The sequence below is a fragment of the Manihot esculenta genome, chromosome 9, assembly GCF_001659605.2.
Source record: "Manihot esculenta cultivar AM560-2 chromosome 9, M.esculenta_v8, whole genome shotgun sequence".
Lineage (NCBI taxonomy): Eukaryota > Viridiplantae > Streptophyta > Magnoliopsida > Malpighiales > Euphorbiaceae > Manihot > Manihot esculenta.
This window is the reverse complement of record NC_035169.2, coordinates 21,842,153-21,848,152: the sequence shown is the minus strand read 5'-3', so window position 1 is coordinate 21,848,152 and position 6,000 is coordinate 21,842,153.

The following is a 6,000-nucleotide window of genomic DNA, read 5'->3' as shown; positions in this document are numbered from 1 at the left end:
CTGAAAGTGCCTGACTTTCAAATCTGTGGAGGACCTTCGGCTTCCGAACCTGCTTCCGAAAGTGCCTAACTTTCGGATCTGGAAGGGTTTTCGACCGCCGAAAGTCCCCTGTCCAGCCCTTCCTTGGTTGTTTTATATGCATGTTTTATGATGTTTTAGGGGGTTTTTGGGGAGATGTTTAGAGTTATGTTAGAGTTGTTTGGTCCCTCATTTGAGTCCACCTGTGTAGGATCGGACCTGAGGAACCGAGGTGATCAGCAGTGAGATAGCTGCTTCAGAGTCAGTTCAGAGTCAGCCAGAGGTGAGTAGAACACAACTCTTTTATTTTAAAGCAAATGAACTTTAGAGCATGATCCATGCATCATGAATGCCATGATATGTATTAGTTTATTTTGCATTAGAATCCACGAATATGACGCATTGCATTATTCATTGTTAATGTGGATGGAGATTGAGTGATCCATTAGCCCTCAATATGATATGATATGATATGAGATGGAAAGACCAGGTGTGGCCTAATCGCCCCTGGCACAGAGTAAGAAAAGACCAAGTGAGGCCTAATCGCCCCTGGCACAGAGTAAGAGAAGACCAGGTGTGGCCTAATCGCCCCTGGCACAGTTGGACATGTTATGTTATGTTAAGAGGAAGTCCTGAGGAGCTCCGTCGAAGGCCGGGCATTTATGGGATATGTAGGGGGCTTTTGGTGACAATACCATCTTAAGGTGATTACTTGTGTTGTGATGCATTTCATGATGGCATATGATATTTAAATATTTTTATTGTTATGCTCACTGGGCTTTTTAGCTCACCCCTTTCTCCTAACCCCCAGGTTTGCAGGGTCAGTGATAGCAGGAAGTCAGCAAGGGTAAAAGCTATGTTCTTATAATAGAGTTGTAATGGACATGTATTATAATGTAATGTAATGTAAAGATATGTAATGGATAGAGTTGTGCTTTGCCCTAGTTATGTATGATTAAGTCCCTTTTTATACATGATCTTTATGTAAAGAGATAAATATTTTAATGATGAGATATGTTGAACCAAGCTTGATGTATGATATGTTGACCCAGCTGGAGCATTTGATGAGGGCTCCAGTAAGGGGTTTTATGTTTACAGATATAGTGCATGCATAGGTCAAGCTTGGTATATGAAAAGTTTTAAATTTTTACGAAAATGTATGATCATGCATGGGATTTTATCAAGTACACAGGTTGTATGTTAGGCTTGCTACGGGTCCCGGCGACCTTAAGTCGATCTGGATCCTAGCGCCGGTAGCGGTCCGGTTTCCGGGTCGTTACATGCTATATGTGTTGTTGTTGGGGTTTAGGCTAGTTTGAGACCCCTATATGCTTATGTATGTGTGTATGCATGTTTTTGCATGAGTTGGTTTAAGTTTGGAGGTTTTGGGAGGCTGTGTGTGCTTGAGAGGCTGAGTTCTGCCATTTTGGAAGAACTCAGGTTCGGCCGCCGAACCTGCCTGTGATGGCATGTTTTGGCTGCCGAACCCTGCCCCCGAAAGTTGGACTTTCGGCTCTGAAGGGGAGTTTCGGCCGCCGAAGGTGCCGCCGAAGGTGCATGACTTTTGGATCTGGAGAAGGGTTCGGCCGCTGAAGGTGCCGCCGAAGGTGTCCTGTCCAACCTTCCTTTGCCTGTTTTGTATGAATATTTTGTGATGTTTTAGGGGGTTTTTTAGGGAGTTGTTTAGAGTTATGTTAGTCTATGTTTGGTCCCTCATTTGAGTCCACCTGTGTAGGTACGGACCCGAGGAACCGAAGACCTCAGCAGTGTGATAGCTGCTTCTGAGTCAGCCTGAGGTGAGTAGAACAGAACTATGTTTTAAATTAATGAAAGTTTTAGCATGATTCATGCATCACGAATGCCATGAGATATATTAGGATGTTTGCATTAGAATTCACGAATATGTTGCATTGCATATTATGATGTTGATGTGGATGAAAATTGGATGATCCATTAGCCCTTGTATGAAATGATACGATATGATGATGATAGGGTATGGAAGTCCAGGAAGACCCATTCTACGTCCCTGGCGCATTGGAATGTTATGATATGATATGTAAGGGAAAGACCAGAGACCCATTCTACGTCCTGGCACTATTGGAATGTTATGTAGAGGGCTATTGGTGACAAGTTCATCCTTAATGTGATTTGTTTGTGATGTGATGCATTTCATGAAATCATGGATTTAATATATGTTTTACTATTCTGCTCACTGGGCTCTAGTAGCTCACCCCTTTCCCCTAACCCCCAGATTTGCAGGTTCAGAATAGACTGGGCGGTCGCCAAGAGTAAAATAGGTGTCTATGTAATAGTTAGATGTGGACATGAATATGTTGTAATGTAAAGTATAGTATAGTAATGTAATGTAATGAAGTCCTTTGAGGATTAGCATTGTGCTTGACCCTAGTATGTATGGTTAGTCCCTTTTTATACATGATCTATGTAATGTTTTATGATGTTTATGTAAACCAAGCTTAATGTATAATATGTTACCCCATTGGAGCATTTGATGAGGGCTCCAGTGTGAGGTTTTATGTTTATGAGTATGTGCATGCACAGATTAAGCTTGGTGAAAGAAAAGAAAAAGTTTACAGTTTTTATATATATGTGTGATCATGTATGGGATTGTATATGTTGACAGGTTGTATGTTAGGCTTGCTACGGGTCCCGGCGATCTTAAGTCGATTTGGATCCTAGCGCCGGTAGCAGTCTGATTTTCGGGTCGTTACAGATTGGTATCAGAGCCCTAGGTTCATATGGTCGGACCTTTAGTGTGTCAGGCTCATAGATGTTATAGAAGGGCAAGCACAATAGGAAAGATCATGTCCACTAGGATAGGATATAGAGTCCTGTCTTTTATGATGATGTGAAATGCCATGATAACATGCATGTGCATTAATGATATGTTATGTATGTGATGCAGGTTCATGTGTTTCCACATGAACCATATGATGCTAATGTTTTATGTGATGTGTGCTGTTTTTCAGAAGACAGGATGAGGGGAACTCGTCGATCTGCATGATTGACTAGAGTACCACCACAGGGCGAGGGCACGGATGCCCGTCCTCCTGCATTGCCTAAGGCAATGTCCTGTAGGTCTAGTAGGGAGAGAGTGTCAAGGGACCCTAGAAGGTCTTTTGATATGAGCAGAAGAGGAACAGTTCAGGGAGGAGTGTAAGCTGAGGGGGATGATATGGATGTGGATCAGAGGAGGGATGGCAGTCTTGGTATGAGCATGTCTGAAGAGGGTATGGGAGAGTCACAGGGAGGCACTCAGGCCTCGGGGTTTGTTCGACCACCCCAATACCCACCTTTTTCATAGAATCCAGGGTATTCGATGGGAGGTACATCGGATTACCCGAGCTTTAACCCTTATCCCTCTTACATGCCATACCCGCCTTTCTACCCACCATACCCACAGTACCTTATGTACCCACCCCCATCCTTCTATCCAGGTACAGCAAATCCTAACCCAGGGGATGTTGCACCTCCTCTACCACCAGCAGAACCTATAGTCCCAGAAGTCCAAGCACCTAAACCTAGCTCATCTAGAGGGAGTAAGCTAAAGATGACTGATTACTTGAAGTTGGATGCTCCCAAATATGAAACAGGTGATGATTCGTTTGAGTACCTCAAAACGGTCAAAATAATTACAGATGAGTTAGGGGCTGATGATACTAGAGCCATTCAAATGGCTGGGTTCACATTGAAAAGCAAGAAGGCCCGAGAGTGGTTTAAAAACTATGTGAACCCGAGGTTGGAGAGTCTATCATGGGAGGGATTTGCCAATGAATTTGCAGGATGGGCTTTTCCTGATAGCTCCAGGGAGTTGAAGATGATCAAGTTTGAGCAGCTAAGACAGACTGATGAGATGAGTGTAGATGAGTACACTGATAAATTTTTGGAGCTGTTGCCATTTGCAGGGCAAACCTTTGAAACAGATCAGAAGAAGGCAAGGAGGTATATTATGAGGCTTCATTCCAGGTATTCCTCTTTGATCCAATCAGCAGAAAGGGAGAGCTTCCATGCCATAGTGGATATGGCCCGAAAAATGAAGGCTAGTGCCATCAGTCAAGGGATAGTTAAGTAGTTAGTGACACAGTCTTCTGGTTCCAAGACCTCAAGTGGGGGAAAGTTAGACCCTTCTTCTTTGAGTGCAGCAGCTTCAGGTAGTAAAAGGTGGGCTAATACCACTAAGAAGTCTAAGAAGAACAAGTTCTGGAACCGCTTGAAATCAGGTCTGGGATTAGGAGGTAGCTCGAGCTCAGGTGCAGATAGTGCAGTATATATGAGGTGTGGTAAGGCACACAAGGGAGTATATCGGTATGGGATGACAGCCTGCTTTAGATGTGGGCAGGAGGGACACATGGCACGGGAGTGTCCTAGAGCACCTTATATGGCACAGTCCCAGTAGACAGCTTCTGGTAGTGTGGTGCAGCCAGTAGCTCCAGCCGTGACACAGGCCAGTGGCAGAGGCAGAGGGAGAGGGGCAGCCTCTTCTTCAGCGGGTTTCAGGAGTGAAGGTCCATCAGCTCCAGCACGGATCTTCACGATGACACAGCAGGAGGCAAATACATCAAACACCGTGGTGTCAGGTAATCTCATCATTGGTTGTTCAGATGTTTATGCCTTAATGGACCCTGGTGCATCTCATTCTTTAATTGCTCCGAGAGCCGTTGAGAGGTTGGGTTTGATGGTCTCTGGGTTAGAGTGTCCCCTCTGGGTCAGTGGACCCAAGTGTGACCCATCAGTGGCAGAGTCAGTCTACCAGTTCAGTCCAGTCTTTGTTGAGGGAAGATGCCTTCCAGCCAACCTAGTGGTTCTAGATTTGACAGATTTTGACGTCATTCTAGGGATGGATTGGCTATCTACCCACAACGCTACCTTGGACTGCAGGGACAAGGTAGTCAGGTTCAGAGGTCGTCTTTAGAGGAGACAGGAGGGGTACACCTAGAGGTTTGATATTAGCCCTACAGGCTCGTAGGTTGCTCAGGAGGGGTTGTCAGGGTTTTCTAGCCCATGTAAGAGAGCTTGATAGTCATGTTAGAGAGCCTGCCTCAGTGCCTGTGGTTAGAGAGTTCTTAGATGTCTTCCCAGACGAGCTGCCAGGTTTACCACCTGCTAGGGAGATAGAGTTCGAAATAGAGTTGATGCCTGTAACCAGACCGATCTCTATCCCTCCCTACAGGATGGCACCAGCTGAGTTGAAAGAGCTAAAAGAACAGTTGCAAGAGCTGGTAGATAAGGGTTTCATCCGATCGAGTACCTCACCTTAGAGTGCTCCAGTGCTTTTTGTGAGAAAGAAGGATGGATACCTCAGACTTTGTATCGACTACAGGCAGTTGAACAAAGTCACTACCAAGAACAAGTATCCGTTACCTAGGATTGATGATCTATTTTACCAGCTAGCAGGAGCAGGGTGTTTCTCCAAAATAGATATGAGGTCTGGGTACCACCAGTTGAGAATAAGAGAGGAAGATATGCCGAAGACGACATTCAGGACCAGATATGGGCACTATGAGTTCCTTGTGATGCCGTTCGGGTTAACCAATGCCCCTGCAACATTCATGGATCTCATGAATAGAGTTTTCAGACAGTATCTGGATCACTTCGTTATTGTCTTCATAGATGATATCTTAGTGTATTCCAGAAATGCAGAGGAGTATGCCCATCATCTGAGGACAGTTTTACAGACCTTGAGGGAACACGGCTTGTATGCCAAGTTCTCCAAGTGTGAGTTCTGGTTGAGGAGCATTTCATTCTTGGGGCATGTTGTGTCAGAAAATGGAATAGAAGTGGACCCTAAGAAGGTAGAAGCTGTAGCTAACTGGCCTAGACCCACTACAGTGACAGAGATCAAGAGCTTTTTGGGTTTGGCAGGTTACTACAGGAGGTTCGTTCAAGACTTCTCTAAGATTGCAGCTCCTATGACCAGATTAACTAAGAAGAATCAGAAGTTTATGTGGACTGACTAGTGTGAAG